At 48.2% G+C, this 17,676-nt stretch overlaps 1 long non-coding RNA gene across 1 annotated transcript in view; it reads right to left on the reverse strand.

The window, feature by feature from the left end:
* The window catches only part of LOC121878024, a 72,943-nt gene that overhangs the window by 50,569 nt on the left and 4,698 nt on the right, over positions 1-17,676 (reverse strand). The window contains exon 2 of the long non-coding RNA XR_006091085.1: positions 8,432-8,820. This is a non-coding gene — a long non-coding RNA (uncharacterized LOC121878024). The remainder of the gene's footprint in view (positions 1-8,431; positions 8,821-17,676) is intronic.

The raw sequence follows: 17,676 nt of genomic DNA on the forward strand, positions 1-17,676 counted from the left end.
CTGTGTGTCTACAACCTACTGACTGTTGTGTCTAACTGTACTGTGTCTTTACAACCTACTGACTGTTGTGTTTAACTGTACTGTGTGTCTACAACCTACTGACTGTTGTGTCTAACTGTACTGTGTCTCTACAACCTACTGACTGTTGTGTCTAACTGTACTGTGTCTCTACAGCCTACTGACTGTTGTGTCTAACTGTACTGTGTGTCTACAGCCTACTGACTGTTATGTCTAACTGTACTGTGTGTCTACAGCCTACTGACTGTTGTGTCTAACTGTACTGTGTCTCTACAACCTACTGACTGTTGTGTCTAACTGTACTGTGTCTCTACAGCCTACTGACTGTTGTGTCTAACTGTACTGTGTCTCTCACAACCTACTGACTGTTGTGCCTAACTGGTACTCGTACAGTTCCCTACAACCCTACTGACTGGGTTGTGTTTAACTGGTACTGGGGTGTGTCTCTGCCAACCTACTGACTGTTGTGTCTAACTGTACTGTGTCTCACAACCTACTGACTGCTGTGTTTAACTGTACTGTGTCTCTCACAACCTACTGATCTGTTGGGTGTTTTCAACGTACTGTGTCTCTCTACAACCTACCGACTGTTGTGTCTAACTGGGTACTGTGTCAATAACCTGCTAATGACTGTTGTGTCTAACTGTACTGTGTCTCTACAACTACCGACTGTTGTGTTTAACTGTACTGTGTCTCTCAAGAACCCAATGGACTGTTGTGTCTAACTGTACCAAGTTCCTTGGCCAACCCAATGGACTGTTGTGTTTAACTGTACTGTGTCTCTACAACCTACTGACTGTTGTGTCTAACTGTACTGTGTGTCTACAACCTACTGACTGTTGTGTCTAACTGTACTGTGTCTCTACAACCTACTGACTGTTGTGTCTAACTGTACTGTGTCTCTACAGCCTACTGACTGTTGTGTCTAACTGTACTGTGTCTCTACAGCCTACTGACTGTTGTGTCTAACTGTACTGTGTCTCTACAACCTACTGACTGTTGTGTCTAACTGTACTGTGTCTCTACAACCTACTGACTGTTGTGTCTAACTGTACTGTGTCTCTACAGCCTACTGACTGTTGTACTTAAGCTGTACTGTGTCTCTACAGCCTACTGACTGTTGTGTTTAACTGTACTGTGTCTCTACAGCCTACTGACTGTTGTGTCTAACTGTACTGTGTGTCTACAACCTACTGACTGTTGTGTCTAACTGTACTGTGTCTCTACAGCCTACTGACTGTTGTGTCTAACTGTACTGTGTCTCTACAACCTACTGACTGTTGTGTCTAACTGTACTGTGTGTCTACAACCTACTGACTGTTGTGTCTAACTGTACTGTGTCTCTACAACCTACTGACTGTTGTGTCTAACTGTACTGTGTCTCTACAACCCTACTGACTGTTGTGTCTAACTGTACTGTGTCTGTAACTGTACTGTGTCTCTCACAACCTACTGACTGTTGTGTCTAACTGACTGTTGTGTCTAACTGTACAGTCTCTACAACCCTACTGACTGTTGTGTCCTGCTGTACTGTGTGTCTCTACAACCTACTGACTGTTGTGTCTAACTGTACTGTGTCTACAACCTACTGACTGTTGTGTAGTGTCTTACTGTACTGTGTCTCTCACAACCTACTGACTGTTGTGTCTAACTGTACTGTGTCTCTACCTACTGACTGTTGTGTTTAACTGTACTGTGTCTCTACAACCTACTGACTGTTGTGTCTAACTGTACTGTGTCTCTACAACCTACTGACTGTTGTGTCTAACTGTACTGTGTCTCTACAACCTACTGACTGTTGTGTCTAACTGTACTGTGTCTCTACAACCTACTGGACTGTTGTGTTTAACTGTACTGACAGCCTACTGACTGTTGTGTCTAACTGTACTGTGTGTCTACAACCTACTGACTGTTGTGTCTAACTGTACTGTGTCTCTACAACCTACTGACTGTTGTGTCTAACTGTACTGTACTACTGACTACTGTACTGTGTCTCTACAGCCTACTGACTGTTGTGTTTAACTGTACTGTGTGTCTACAACCTACTGACTGTTGTGTCTAACTGTACTGCGTCTCTAGACTGTTGTGTTTAACTGTACTGTGTCTCTACAGCCTGTGTTGTGTCTAACTGTACCTGTCTCTACAACCTACTGACTGTTGTGTCTAACTGTACTGTGTCTCTACAGCCTACTGACTGTTGTGTCTAACTGTGCTGTGTCTCTACAACCTACTGACTGTTGTGTTTAACTGTACTGTGTCTCTGCAGCCTACTGACTGTTGTGTCTAACTGTACTGTGTCTCTACAACCTCACTGACTGTTGTCTAACTGTACTGTCTCTCTACAGCCTACTGACTGTTGTGTCTAACTGTACTGTGTGTCTACAACCCTGACTGTTGTGTCTAACTGTACTGTGTCTCTACAACCTACTGACTGTTGTGTCTAACTGTACTGTGTCTCTGCAACCACTGACTGTTGTGTTTAACTGTACTGTGTCTCTGCCTACTGACTGTTGTGTTTAACTGTACTGTGTGTCTACAACCTGACTGTTGTGTCTAACTGTACTGTGTCTCTACAACCTACTGACTGTTGTGTCTAACTGTACTGTGTCTCTACATACTGACTGTGTCTCTACAGCCTACTGACTGTGTGTCTAACTGTACTGTGTGTCTACAACCTACTGACTGCTGTGTTTAACTGTACTGTGTCTCTACAGCCTACTGACTGTTGTGTCTAACTGTACTGTGTGTCTGTACTGACTGTTGTGTCTTAACTGTACTACTGACTGTTGTGACAACCTACTGACTGTTGTGTCTAACTGTACTGTGTCTCTACACTGACCTACTGTACTGGTGTCTGCTGTAGGACATACTGAGGTGGGAGGTGGGAGGAGGTATAGGGAGGAGGGGGGAGGTATAGGGAGGAGGGGGAGGGAGGTATAGGGAGGAGGGGGAGGAATAGGAGGAGGGGGGGGAGGGTATAGGAGGAGGGGGTATAGGAGGAGGTATAGGAAGGAGGTATAGGAGGAGGGGGAGGGGGGGAGGTATAGGAGAGGAGGAGGGAGGTATAGGAGGAGGGATGGGGGGAGGAGGAGGGAAGGAGGAGGAAGGGAGGAGGAGGAGGAGGAGGAGGAGAGGTATAAGAAAGGGGGAGGGGGTATAGGGGGAGGGGGTATAGGAGGAGGGGGGAGGGGGAGGTAGAGGGAGGTATAGAAGGAGGTAGAAGGAGGAGGAAGAGTCATGTTGGACCCCCAGAGTCGCCTCCTGTAATGGGTAGGGGGAGCTGATGGCCCCCTATCCTTATTTATTAGTATATGAGAAAGGGCCCTCAAGGGGTGATGAATTACCCCTCACCGTCTGTGTGAGGGGAGACGTGGGAGGGGAGAGATGGGGATGGGGTAAGGGAAGGAGGGGAGGGAAGAGGTGGGGAAGAGGTGGAAGTGATGGTGATAGGAGGAAGGAGGGTGAAGAGGGGGGATGGCGGAAGGGAAGTGGAAGAGAGAGAAGGGAAGCGAGGAAGAGGGAGAGAAAGGTGTCGAGGCAGTAGACTATAACAGGGTTTGATTCATGTTAGTGTGAATAAACCTTCCTCAGTACTGTCTCACCTTCTGTCTCACCTCCCGTCACCTCTTACTGTCAAAATGTCTCCTAGGACCACCCATAGTCGCACACGTCACTGTCCCATACCTGTCTAATCACTGATTATCCCACCGCCCGCCCGTCCAACTTGGCTCTTGACATGACACACATACACGTCACTTCTGTTCTTGATGAGGCAGACGAGAGGGTGTAGGTGGTGGGTGGGGGGGGTGGTAGGGAGTGGTGGTGGTGGTGGTGGTAGTGGTGGTAGGGAGTGGTGGTGGTGGTGGTGGTGGTGGTGGTGGTAGTGGTGGAGGGCAGGGTGGTGGTGGAGGGCAGGGTAGTGCGTGGTGGTGGTGTGGTGGTGGTGGAGTGGTGTTGGTGGAGGTGGTAGGTAGTGGTGGTGGGGAGGTGGTGGAGGTGGTGGTGGTGGAGGGGGGTGGTGGTGGTGGGGGGTGAGGGGTGGTGGAGGTGGTGGTGGTGGAGTGGTGGTGGTGAGGTAGGGTGTTGGTGGAGGGTAGTGTTGGTGGAGGTAGTGTTGGTGGAGGGTAGTGGTGGTGGTGGTGGGGTGGAGGGTGGAGTGGTGGTGGTGGAGGGTGAGTGGTGGTGGAGGTGAGGTGGTGGAGGTGGTGGTGGTGGGGTGGTGGTGGTGGGGTGGTGGTGGTGGGGTGGTGGTGGTGGAGGTGGTGGGTGGGTGGTGGTGGTGGTGGTGGTGGTGGTGGTGGTGGGGTGGGGTGGTGGTGGTGTGGTGGTGGTGGTGGAGGGTGGGGTGGTGGTGGTGGTGGGGTGGTGGTGGTGGGAGGGTGGTGGGTGGGGTGGAGTGGTGGGTGGAGGGTGGTGTTGGTGGAGGTGGTGTTGGTGGAGGGTGGTGTTGGTGGGGAGGTGGTGGTGGTGGTGGAGGTGGTGGTGGTTGGTGGTGGTGGTGGGGGTGGTGGAGGGTGGTGGGGGTGGTGGGTGGTGGTGGTGGTGGTGGTGGTGGTGGTGGTGGTGGAGGTGGTGGGTGGGGGGTGTTGGTGGAGGGTGGTGGTGGAGGTGGTGGGTGGAGGGTGTGTTGGTGGAGGTGGTGGTGGTGGTGGTGGTGGTGGGGTGGTGGTGGTGGGGTGGTGGTGGTGGGGTGGTGGTGGTGGTGGTGGTGGTGGTGGGGGTGGTGGTGGTGGGGGTGGTGGTGGTGGAGGTGGTGGTGGTGGTGGTGGTGGTGGTGGTGGTGGTGGAGGTGGTGTTGGTGGAGGGTGGTGGTGGTGGGGTGGTGGTGGTGGTGGTGGTGGTGGGAGTGGTGGTGAGGGGTGGTGGTGGGGGGTGGTGGTGGTGGTGGTGGGGGTGGTGGTGGTGGAGGTGGTGGTGGTTGGTGGTGGTGGAGGTGGTGGTTGGTGGAAGTGGTGGTGGGGGGTGGTGGTGGTGGAGGTGGTGGTGGTGGTGGTGGTGGTGGTGGTTACCTTACCTCATCCCTATATAGCGGTGATTACTGCCACCCTGCCCCCTGCCCCCTCACCTGCCTCTCACCCTCCCCACACCTCACCTGCCCTCACCTCCCACACTCACCTGCCCTCACCCTTCACACTCACCTGCCCCTCACCTCCTTCACACCTCACCTGCCCTCACCCCTTCACACCTCATCCTCCCCACCCCCTTATCCTTCACCCCTCACCTCCCTTACCCTTCACCCCCCCCTCTTACTTCTCCGTCCTCCTCTTCTCCCTCTCCTTCCGCCCACTCCTCTTATCGCCAGCAAGCAACGCCCAGAGAGACAAAGAGAGAGACAGAGAGACAAAGAGAGAGACAGAGAGACAATGAGAGAGATGGTGGGCGTGTCTCTCACTTCCTGGGTTTGTTTATATCGATGTTTTAAGTGACAGACGATGACTCACCTGTCGAGGATGATTACTGTGGTAGCTCCTGACGACCTAGTGACGATGATGGTGTATAGTGACGATGATGGTGTATAGTGACGATGATGGTGTATAGTGACGATGATGGTGTATAGTGACGATGATGGTGTATAGTGACGATGATGGTGTATAGTGACGATGATGGTGTATAGTGACGATGATGGTGTATAGTGACGATGATGGTGTATAGTGACGATGATGTGTATAGATGTAGTGATGATGATGATATACCTCCAACATTACAGCTTTCCTCTACCCCCCCACGTCACAAGACTTGCCCCTTCATCGTCTCATCTGTGCGCCGATAATACACCACTACCATCGTCGTCCTATCACGTCTCAGTTGCCAACACACGTCATCATCACGTCATCCACCCCCTATACCTACACCCACCAATCACCTCCTTCATTCCTCTCATCTCGCCTTTACGATATTCCCAGGGCTGTATCTGTACCTGTAACCTACCTGCACCAATAACTGTAGCCTACCTGTACCTGTAGCCTACCTGTACCTGTTGCCTCCTTGTACCTGTACCCACACAGCCCGTCTCTCCGTCTTCCCTTATGTATGCACAACCAGCTGAGAAGAGAGACCCCTACCTCCCTCACTAGGTACGGTGCTGTCAGAGTGCTGTCATAACTGGTACTGCTTTCACGGATATAATCTGTCTGTCTGTCTGTCTGTCTCAGTAGTTCCTCCACTATCTTACAGCTCTTCAGAGACCAGAAGCAGGTGTGTGTGTGTGTGATGCCACCGTACAGGTAAACAGTTCTTAATGACCTTCACCTGGCGCCGTACTTTTGACCTAACTCACTCTTAACTAAATCACTATAATTTTCTTTCTGTAAAATCACTCACTCACTCACTCAAATTCAACTTCTGTGTCGTAATGTGAGAATTAAGTACCGTTCTTAAATAAGTACCGGGTGGTGTAAGTAGCCTGAAGTAAGTAACAACATGGAAAGTAATTCGGCTATTTACTTCAGTCGGTTAAGTGTTTGTTTATTTTACCTGAGACCGGAACAAAAACGCTTAGCCGGATGTAAACAGGAAGTGGCGACGTCACACAAGAAAAGGTGATGTCACGCAGGGAAAGATGACGTCACACAGGAAGAAGCCAGGGTCATAAGAACATAAGAATGGAGTTAACTGCAGCGGGCCTATTGACCCATACTGGGCAGTCCCGTTTATACCCAGCCCCTATTGCTCATATAAGCATCCAACCTGTGTTTGAAGCTATCCAGCGTATTCGAGTTAATGATATTTGGTAACTTGTTCCATTCATCCACTACTCTGTTTCCAAACCATTGTTGACCTATTTCACGCCTAAATCTAAATTTGTCTAATTTAAAACCATAAAGCATCTTGAATACAATGAATGATCTAATACCGCGCACACACTCACAGAGGCTCTATCCCTATCTCTCTCTCACACACCCATCAGAGGAAACAAAGAAAAGAAAGAAAGATGATGATGATGATGATGATGATGATGATAGATGATGATGATGATGAACGCCCACACAGAGACCACAATACATCTGCGTCACCTTTAGCAGGGATCTTCATCTCTAATGGCAAGATAGCCGACATATTAAGATTGTATCCACTTTTTTGCACTTAGTAACTATATCAATTCTCATGTACAGAACCAAATACACAATGTGCTTGAATACTTCTCACGTAAATGTGAATAACAAAGTGTGAGGCCAGTCATACTGCCTCACGCATTTGTGAATAAGTTACCCTTTATGTGTAGAACTAAACAAATAATGTAAAAGAAATACTGTGTAACATTCAGTGCCATAAAATCCTGACAACCGGGGTTAATTATTATGACCCTTTGTAAACCCTACTCTGTAATCCTTTTGCGCTACCGCTCACAGGATGAGTGTGGGGTGCACAATAAAGTAGCCGCTGTAAGCGGCAAATTCAAAATCAAATCGCCACGTCCACCACTACCCCGCCACGCCCACCACTACCCGCCACGTCCACCACTACTTGCCGTCCACCACTATCCCACCGTGCGCCACGCACACCACTACCGCCGCGTCCACCATTATCCTGCCACTACCCCACCACGCCCGCCACGTCACCACTACCCCACTACGCCCGCCACTACCCCACGCACACCACTACACGCCCCCACTACCCACCGCCCCCACCACTACCCCATTGCCGCCACTACCCCACCACCCACGCCGTGGTGAGGGGCCAGGACGTGGTGGAGGGGGCCAGGACGTGGTGGAGGGGCCAGGACGTGAGGGGCCAGGACGTGGTGGAGGGGTCCAGGACGTGGTGGGAGGCCAGGACGTGGTGGGGGGACGTGGTGGTGGTGTGGTCCAGGACGTGGTGTGGGGGGCCAGGACGTGGTGTAGGGGCCAGGACGTGGTGTGGGGGGGCCAGGACGTGGTGTAGGGGGCCAGGACGTGGTGTAGGGGGCCAGGACGTGGTGGGGGGGCCAGGACGTGGTGTGGGGGGGCCAGGACGTGGTGGGGGAGGACGTGGTGGGGGGGGGCCAGGACGTGGTGGAGGGGGCCAGGACGTGGTGGAGGGGCCAGGACGTGGTGGGGGGCCAGGACGTGGTGGAGGGGGGGCCAGGACGTGGTGGAGGGGCCAGGACGTGGTGGAGGGGGGCCAGGACGTGGTGGAGGGGGGCCAGGACGTGGTGGAGGGGGCCAGGACGTGGTGGAGGGGGGCCAGGACGTGGTGGGGGGGCCAGGACGTGGTGAAGGGGGCCAGGACGTGGTGGAGGGGACCAGGACGTGGTGTGGGGGGGCCAGGACACATAAAAATACATTCCCATAGTCGAATATAAATGAATTATTACAAAATATATGAATAAATTTAATAATGCATCTACATAACACCTGGTTCCTACGCAATAGATAAAAACTCCATCGATATGTATACAAAAACCACTAATGACAACGGTGACAAGGCCACTTACCTAATATAGCAGACGAGTGATGATGACCTTGTGTTCTGTACTTAATCCTTCGTCTTCTCTGTCTCTCTCCCTTTTATTTACTTTTTCTTATTCACACTCCTCACTGTTTTCTCCCACAAATGAAACTCAAACATCATAATTCTGTATGACGTCACTGAGCATTTTGTACGTTTTTTTTCCAATGTTTGTTTTTTATCGTTTATGCCCTGATGCTATTGTTTACTTTCTGGTGGTTATTTGTTTACTTCCTGGTCGCTATTGTTTATTTCCCGATGGTTATTGTTTATTTGGTTGCTACTGTTTACTTCCTGGTGGCTGGAAGGACGAGTCACCTTGTTTAGTCATCGCTGTCACAACATTCAGTCTGTATTGTATTACCTTTCCTCTCACTTGTTATATAAGACAAAATAAATTATATTATAGTCTATATATCAGTAAAATATAAATATAATATAGTGTAATAATAAAATATGTTTGAATTTATTAATATCAGTGGTAATAGCAAGTAAGGGAGGTCTCATATTTTTTTATTTCGCCAAACGTGTTATTCTAAGGTGGCAGGAGTTAATATTATTATTGATTTTACATAAATAATTGGGATCACTTGAAGATGACAATGACAAGAATGATAAGATGGTTAGGTTAAACTAGATTAGGTTAGGTTAGGTTAGCAATGTTGCGATTAATCTTACGTTGAATTAAGCTGCTTGGGTTATCTTCACATGATAAAAAAATCTTATAAAGTTACCAAGAATAGTTATTAACCTTCTGTGTTTACAAATGTGATTATGGACACAAAACACTCTAGCTCGAGACGCTGCATAAAACATAAAATCCCACCAATGCCTCCTGTTGACAAGACCCCATCACTGCCACCACTTAACCTGCTCACGGCACGATTTTTTTTTTTTTTTATTGGGCACCCCCCTACATCCTTGTGTAAGGTGAAGCGCAGAAGCGTTTACAGCGCCCAACAGGGAAGCATGCAAAGTTCATGCTTGCCTTTATGTCCCATGAGTTAAGGGCGTAGAAGCCTGAAGAGTCAATGGTTTATGCCTAAGCAAGTTATTGGAAGCTCCAACAACTTGTCCCTGAATACGAAGTCGCAACTTTCGATTTACAGCAGGTACCTACATTGCTGCTAGGTGAATAGGGACCAAGGGAGGCTGGGAAGTATGTCCGAACAACTTTCCACCGGCCCGGGAATCGAACCCGTGACATCTCGCTTGCGAGGCAAGAGCGGTACCGTTCTACCAACCGGCGCCCCCCACGGCACGATTTGGACCTTAGCTTTTGTGACCTTGGCCTAGCTTTGACCTTTGACAGATTTTCTCCAGTTTTAAATCCATCCGTTCTCCTAGACCGTCTGACAAACTTCCCTCATCTCATGTAAATTGGTAAGTTGTTTTTTTCACACACACACACACACACACACACACACACACACACACACACACCTCAGCTCAATCACCACTGCCACACACACCTAAATACACACTGAAACATACCCCCTGCCCCCACACACACCTGCGGTTGAAAACTCGCACGTCAGGTAAAATATAGGTGTAGTGGCGGATCAGGAAGGTGAGTCAGTCCCCTGAGGCAGGCAGGAGGACCTACCACCACCACCAACCTCTGAGGCAGGCAGGACCTACCACCACCACCAACCTCTGAAGCAGGCAGGGAGGACCTACCACCACCACCCTCTGAGGCAGGCAGGAGACCTACTACAACCACTACCACCAGCAGCACCACCACCCTCAGCGACATGGGAGGACTACTACTTCCACTAACACCACCCCCAAAGGTAAGGAGGATCTACCACTACCACCACTTTCCTGAGTCAGACAAGAGGATCTACCACTACCACCACTTTCCTGAGTCAGACAAGAGGATCTACCACTACCACCACAAGCACCACCTCCACCCCCAAAGGTAAGCGGGAGGATCTACCACCACCACCACTTTCCTGAGTCAGACAAGAGGACCTACCACTACCACCACTTTCCTGAGTCAGACAAGAGGATCTACCACTACCACCACAAGCACCACCTCCACCCCCAAAGGTAAGCGGGAGGATCTACCACCACCACCACCCCTGAGGCAGGCAGGTGGACCTTCCACCACTACCACCCATCAACACTAGCGAACAACACCTCACAAGACGCTACATTTATCACTTACAGTTATATGTGTATATACTGATGGACCAACACTTCCCTAAATAAGCCTCACTGTTTCCTTTAAAGAGTTTATTGTTGGCAGTTTATAACACCATAAGGACCTGTTGTTGTTATTTAGGTACTGAAGGTTACACCGTCTTAAGGCATCATTCACAGTGTCTTGGTTTCAACATTAAAAAAATTGTTTAAAGGCACAAGGAAAGTTAACTATTTTGTACTGTGGAAGAGGTAGGGTAGGGTGAGGTAGGGTATAATAGGTTTGATTAGGATAGGTTAAATTAGGTTATATTACGTTAGGCTAGGTAATAATAGGGTTGGTTAGATTAGGCTAGTGTATAATAGGGCTGGGTTGGTTACGTTAGGTTAGGTCCCTTAAATGACCCTTTGTGAATCGCTGAGCTGTACAAGAACGAAGAAATATATACAGTATGTAAAGTACAACCAATTACCTCCTCGTGCTAACAAGTGTGTGTAATGACAAATTCATTTATATATAAACCCATACACATTAGACAGATGTTTCTATCTAGACAGGGACGAGCACGTGTATATAAAGAGAAGCCTGGCGTTTGGATAAGAGGCCAGAGCATGGTGCCTACAGGAGCTGCTGCACCTCTGATAGCCAAGATTCACTCACTCACTCACAATTTATGATCATTGCCACTGTAACCTGATGTGACATTTATGATTATATGTTAGCTGATCTGTCTCTCTCTCCTCTCTCTGTCTCCGTTTCTGTTTGCCAGTCTGTATCTCTGTCTCTCCTCTCTCACACACACACTGTCTTTCTTTTTCTGACTGTCTCTCACTCTCTTTCTGTTTCTCTCCCCCCTCCCCTCTCTCTTTCTCTCCTTCCTTTTGTCTATCACCTTTCTTAACTATTTTCTTATCTCGACAGTTTCTCTTATTGATTAATCTGTCATTTACTCTTTATGTCTGACTCTTTCCCTCCCTCAGGCTCCCCCTCCTCTTCTTCCTCTCTCTATCCTTTCTTCATCTTTCCCTTCCACGTAGACAGACAGACAGACAGACAGACAGACAGACAGACAGAGAGAGACAGACAGACAGACTCTCCCTCCCTCCCTCCCAAACAGACACCCCTTCGCCCTCTCATCCTCCCTACTTCTCTCAGACAGACAGACAGACACAGCAGGGAGCGACCATCCGTCATCTAGGACTTTCACACACACAAAAAATAGAAGATCTGAACATACCTTTTACATTATGCTCAGGTTAATTACCATAAGATTATAGACAGGTGAAGAAAAAATGTTAATGGTGATTTTTCTGTGAGATGTATTGCTCTCTCTCTCTCTCTCTCTCTCTCTCTCTCTCTCTCTCTCTCTCTCTCTCTCTCTCTCTCTCTCTCTCTCATGTGTTATCAACCAGGAGAAAATATTTACCTAACTGGGCGCCATCTCCTTCAACTGTGTCCATACCAGAGAGGAGAGAAAGAAAACAAAGAAGAGACAGAGAAGAGAAGAAGAAAAAGACAGAGAGAGAGAGAGAGAGGTTCAATGGCTAATAATAATAAGTTCAGTAATACATTATAACACCTACATCCCGACCCATGTCAAACACACACCTGTCGAAGCAGAGAGTTGGATCACCTGATGATTAATGCTCCTACCTGTACCACCGAGGAGTGTTGGTGAGTTTTAGGGAGTGTTGGTGAGTTTTAGGGAGTGTTGGTGAGTTTTGGTGAGTGTTGGTGAGTTTACGGGTGTTGGTGAGTTTACGGGTGTTGGTGAGGTTTAAGGGTGTTGGTGAAGTTCAGTGAGTGTTGGTGAGTGTTGGTGAGGTTGAAGTGAGTGTTAGTCAGTTTAACAAGTTTTGGTGAGTTTAGTGAGTGGTGAGCTTAGTGGTGTTGGTGAGTTTAGGGAGTGTTGGTGAGCTTAGTGAGTGTTGGTGAGTTTTAGGGAGTGTTGGTGAGTTTTAGGAGTGTTGGTGAGTTTTAGGGAGTGTTGGTGAGTTTTAGGGAGTGTTGGTGAGTTTGCAGGTGTTGGTGAGTTAGGGGTGTTGGTGAGTTTTAGGGGTGTTGGTGAGTTTTAGTGAGCGTTGGTGAGTTTTAGTGGCGTTGGTGAGTTTTAGAGTGTTAGCGAGGGTTAAGGGTGTTGGTGAGTTTAGTGAGCGTTGGTGAGGTTTTAGGGTGTTCGTGAGTTTTAGTGAGCGTTGGTGAGTTTAGGAGTGTTGGTGAGTTTTAGTGAGTGTTGGTGAGCGTTGGTGAGTTTTAAGGAGCGTTGGTGAGTTTAAGGGCGTTGGTGAGTTTAGGGAGTGTTGGCGAGGTTTAAGTGAGTGTTGGTGAGTTTAGGGAGTGTTGGTGAGTTTTAGTGAGCGTTGGTGAGCGTTGGTGAGTTTTAGGAGCGTTGGTGAGTTTTAGGGAGCGTTGGTGAGTTTAGGGAGTGTTGGCGGGTTTAAGTGAGTGTTGGTGAGTTTTAGGGAGTGTTGGTGAGTTTTAGTGAGCGTTGGTGAGTTTTAGGGAGCGTTGGTGAGTTTTAGGGAGCGTTGGCGAGATTTTAGAGTGTTGGTGAGTTTTAGTGAGCTTAGTGAGTGCTGGTGAGTTTTAGTGGAGTGTTGGGAGTTTTAGGGAGTGTTGGTGAGTTTTAGGGGCGTTGGTGAGTTTTAGGGAGCGTTGGTGAGTTTTAAGGGGCGTTGGCGAGTTTTAGGGAGCGTTGGCGAGTTTTAGGGGCGTTGGCGAGTTTAGTGAGCGTTGGTGAGTTTTAGTGAGCGTTGGTGAGTTTTAGTGAGCGTTGGTGAGTTTAGTGAGCGTTGGTGAGTTTTAGGGGCGTTGGTGAGTTTTAGGAGTGTTGGTGAGTTTTAGGAGTGTTGGTGAGTTTTAGTGAGCTTAGTGAGTGCTGGTGAGTTTTAGTGAGTGTTGGTGAGTTTAGTGAGCGTTGGTGAGTAAGGGAGTGTTGGTGAGTTTTAGGGGTGTTGGCGGGTTAAAGTAAGTGTTGGGAGTTTAAGGAGTGTTGGTGAGTTTTAGTGAGCGTTGGTGAGTTTTAGGGGTGTTGGTGAGTTTTAGTGAGCGTTGGTGAGTTTTAGGGAGTGTTGGTGAGTTTATGGGTGTTGGTGAGTTTTAGGGGTGTTGGTGAGTTTTAGGGGTGTTGGTGAGTTTTAGTGAGCATTGGTGAGTTTTAGGGAGTGCTGGTGAGTTTTAGTGAGCGTTGGTGAGTTTTAGGAGTGTTGGTGAGGTTTTAGTGAGCGTTGGTGAGTTTTAAGGAGTGTTCGTGAGTTTTAGTGAGCGTTGGTGAGTTTAAGGAGTGTTGGCGAGGTTTAGTGAGCGTTGGTGAGTTTATGGAGTGTTGGTGAGTTTAGGGGTGTTGGTGAGTTTTAGTGAGCTTAGTGAGTGCTGGTGAGTTTTAAGGGGTGGGTGAGTTTTAGGGAGTGTTGGTGAGTTTTAGGAGTGTTGGTGAGTTTAGGGAGCGTTGGTGAGTTTTAGTGAGCGTTGAGTGAGTTTTAGGGAGTGTTGGTGAGTTTTAGGGAGTGTTGGTGAGTTTAGGGAGTGTTGGTGAGTTTTAGGGAGTGTTGGTGAGTTTTAGGAGTGTTGGTGAGTTTTAGTGAGCTTAGTGAGTGTTGGCGAGGTTTAATGGTGTTGGAGTTTTAGGAGTGTTGGTGAGTTTTAGTGGGCGTTGGTGAGTTATAGGAGGGTGTTGGTGAGTTTTAGTGAGCGTTGGTGAGTTATAGGGAGTGTTGACGAGGTTTAAGTGAGTGTTGGTGAGTTTTAGGGGGTTGGTGAGTTTTAGGGGTGTTGGTGAGTTTAGTGAGCATTGGTGAGTTTAGGGAGTGTTGAGGTTTAAGGAGTGTTGGTGAGTTTAGTGAGTGTTGGTGAGTTTTAGGGAGTGTTGGTGAGTTTAGGGAGCGTTGGCGAGTTTAGTGAGTGTTGGCAGGCTTTGAGTGAGTGTTGGTGAGTTTTAGTGAGCGTTGGTGAGTTTTAGGGGTGTTGGTGAGTTTAGGGGTGTTGGTGAGTTTTAGGGAGTGTTGGTGAGTTTTAGTGAGGCGTTGGTGAGTTTTAGGGAGTGTTGGTGAGTTTTAGTGAGCGTTGGTGAGTTTTAGGGAGTGTTGGTGAGGTTTTAGTGGAGGCTTAGTGAGTGCTGGTGAGTTTAGTGAGTGTTGGTGAGTTTGGGAGTGTTGGTGAGTTTTAGTAGAGCGTTGGTGAGTTTTAGTGAGCGTTGGTGAGTTTTAGGGAGCGTTGGTGAGTTTAGAGGCGATGGTGAGTTTTGGGAGCGATGGCGAGTTTTAGGGAGCGATGGCGAGTTTAGGGGAGCGATGGCGAGGTTTTGGGGAGCGATGGCGAGTTTTAGGGAGCGATGAGAGTTTAGTGAGCGTTGGTGAGTTTTAGGGAGCGTTGGTGAGTTTTAGGAGCGTTGGTGAGGTTTTGGGAGCGTTGGCGAGGTTTAAGTGAGTGTTGAGAGTTTAGGGAGTGTTGGTGAGTTTTAGGGAGTGTTGGTGAGGTTTTAGTGAGCGTTAGTGAGTTTTAAGGGTGTTGGTGAGTTTTAGTGAGCGTTGGTGAGTTTAGGGAGTGTTGGTGAGGTTTAAGGGTGTTGTGAGTTTAGGGAGTGTTGAGTGAGTTTTAGTGACATTGGTGAGTTTTAGGGGAGAGTGAGGTTAGGTGAGTGTTGGTGAGTTTTAGGGAGTGAGTGACTGTTGGTGAGTTTTAGGGAGTGTTGGTGAGTTTTAGGGGAGGCAGAGTTTTAGGGAGGTTGGTGAGTTTAGGGAGTGTTGGTGAGTTTTAGAGAGGTTAAGGAGTTTTAGAGAGTGTTGGTGAGTTTGGGGAAGCGAGTTTGTGACGTTGGTGAGAGTTTTAGGAGTAAGAGTGTGTGAGAGCGTTGGTGAGTTTTAGGGAGGTTAAGGGGTGAAGTAGAGTTTTAGGAGTGTTGGTGAGTTTTAGGAGTGTTGGAGTTTTAGGGAGTGTTGGTGAGTTTTAGGAGTGTTGGTGAGTTTTAGGGAGCTTTAGGAGCGCGAGTTTAGGAGTAGGGGGCTTGGTGAGTTTTAGGAGTGCTGAGAGGTTTGGAGTGTGGTGAGTTTTAGGAGCATGAGATGCTGGAGTTTTAGGGAGGTTGGTGAGTTTAGGAGCGTTGGTGAGTTTTAGGGAGGTTGGCGAGGTTTGGGGAGTCTGGTGAGTTTAGGGAGCAAGGTGAGTTTTAGGGTAGCAGTGAGTTTTAGGTGAGTGTTAAGAGTTAGTGAGTGTTGGTGAGTTTTAGGGAGTGCTAAGAGTTTTAGGAGCAGTGAGTTTAGAGAGGTTGAGAGTTTTAGGGAGTAAAGGTGAGTTTTAGGAGGTTAAGGAGTTTTAGGAGCAGGTGAGTTTTAGTGAGCTTAAGTGAGTGCTGGTGAGTTTTAGTGAGTGTTGGTGAGTTTTAAAGAGCTGGTGGTTTTAGGAGTGAGTGAGTTTTGAGAGAGTTGGTGGGTTTTAGGAAGGAGTTTGGCTGAGTTTTAGGGAGTGTTGGTGAGTTTTAGTGAGCGTTGGTGAGTTTAGAGTGTTGGGGAGGTTTAAGGTTGTGAGTTTGTGAGTGTTGGTGAGTTTTAGGAGTGTTGGTGAGTTTTAGGAGCATTGGTGAGTTTTAGGGAGTACATGAGGTTTAGAGAGTGTTGGCGAGTTTTAGGGAGGTTGGGGAGTAGGGGTGAGTGAGAGAGCTGGTGAGTTAGGAGGTAGAGTTTTAGGGAGTGTGGTGAGTTTTAGAGAGAAGCTGGTGAGTCTGGAGTGTTGGGAGTCAGTGAGTTTTAGGGAGTGTTGGTGAGTTTTAAGGAGCGTTAGTGAGTTTTAGGAGAAGCAGTGAGGTTTAGTGAGCTGCAGTGAGCTTTAGGAGTGTTGGTGAGTTTAGTATGTGAGCTTTGGGAGTGTTGGTGAGAGGAGTGTTGAGAGAGGAGCGTTGGGTGAGTTTAGGAGTGCAAGAGTTTTAGTGAGCTTAGTTGGCGTTGCAAGGTTTGGGAGTGTTGGTGAGTTTGAGATGTGGTGAGTTTTAGTGAGCTGGTGAGTTGAGGGAGCATATGAGGTTGATGAGCATGAGTTTTAGGAGTGTTGGTGAGTTTTGGGGAGTGTTGGTGAGTTTTGGGGAGCGTTGGTGAGTCGAGAGCAGAGTTAGTGAGTGTTGGTGAGTTTTAGGAGATGCAGTGAGCTTTGAGAGCTTGGTGAGTTTTATGGAGGTTGGTGAGTTTTAGGGAGTGTTGGGGAGCTTTAGGGGAGTAGTGAGCTTGGGGGTGAGGCAGGAGCTTTTAGGGGAGGAGTGTTTTAGGGATAAGCAGAGCTTGAAGGAGTAGAGCTTAGTGAGTGTTGGTGAGTTTTAGGGAGGTTAGAGTGAGCTAAAGGAGAGTGTCAGTGAGTTTTAGGAGAAGAGGAGCTGAGACTGTAGGAGTTTGAGAGAGAGTTTTAAGAGTGTTGGTGAGTAGAGTGTTGGAGAGTCTTAGTGAGCTGGTGAGTTTTAGGAGGTTATGAGTTTTAGGGAGTGTTGTGGTGAGTTTGAGAGTGTTGAGAGTTTTAGGAGTGATGGTTTTATGTGGGTGTTTTAGGGTTGGTGAGTTTTAGGGAAATGTTTGAGAGCTTGTGATAAAGTTGTGAGCTTTGAGGAAGCAGAGCGTGAGAGTGTTGGTGAGTTTTAGGGAGTGTGTGGTTTTTGAGCAGTGAGCTTAGTGAGTGCAGAGGCTTTGTTAAAGGGTGAGTTTAGGAGTGTTGGTGAGTTTTAAGAGGCAGTAGAGTCGAGGGATGCTGGGATTTTGAAGAGTGAGTTTAGAGGAGCTTAGGAGTGTTGAGCGAGGGAAGGCTTAAGGAGTTTTAGGTGTAGGTGAGTTTAGAGTGTTGGTGAGGTTAAGGAGTGTTGGCTGAGTTTTAGGGAGTGTTGAAGGAGTTAATGAGTCTAAAGGAGCGATAGGAGGGTTTGCATGAGTGTTGAAGAGTTTTAGGAGCAATAAGGAGCTGTTGGTGCAGAGTTTTAGGGAGTGCCGAAGGAGGTTTAAGGAGTGATGAGGGTGGCTGAGTGTTGGTGAGTCTGAGTGATGCAGCAGGTAAATTTGAGAGTGTTTCTGTAATGCATTCTGCACGTTAGTAAGAGAGTTGTTGTTGTTGTTGTT

Source organism: Homarus americanus, unplaced genomic scaffold (assembly GCF_018991925.1).
Source record: "Homarus americanus isolate GMGI-L3 unplaced genomic scaffold, GMGI_Hamer_2.0 scaffold40244, whole genome shotgun sequence".
Classification (NCBI taxonomy): Eukaryota; Metazoa; Arthropoda; class Malacostraca; order Decapoda; family Nephropidae; genus Homarus; species Homarus americanus.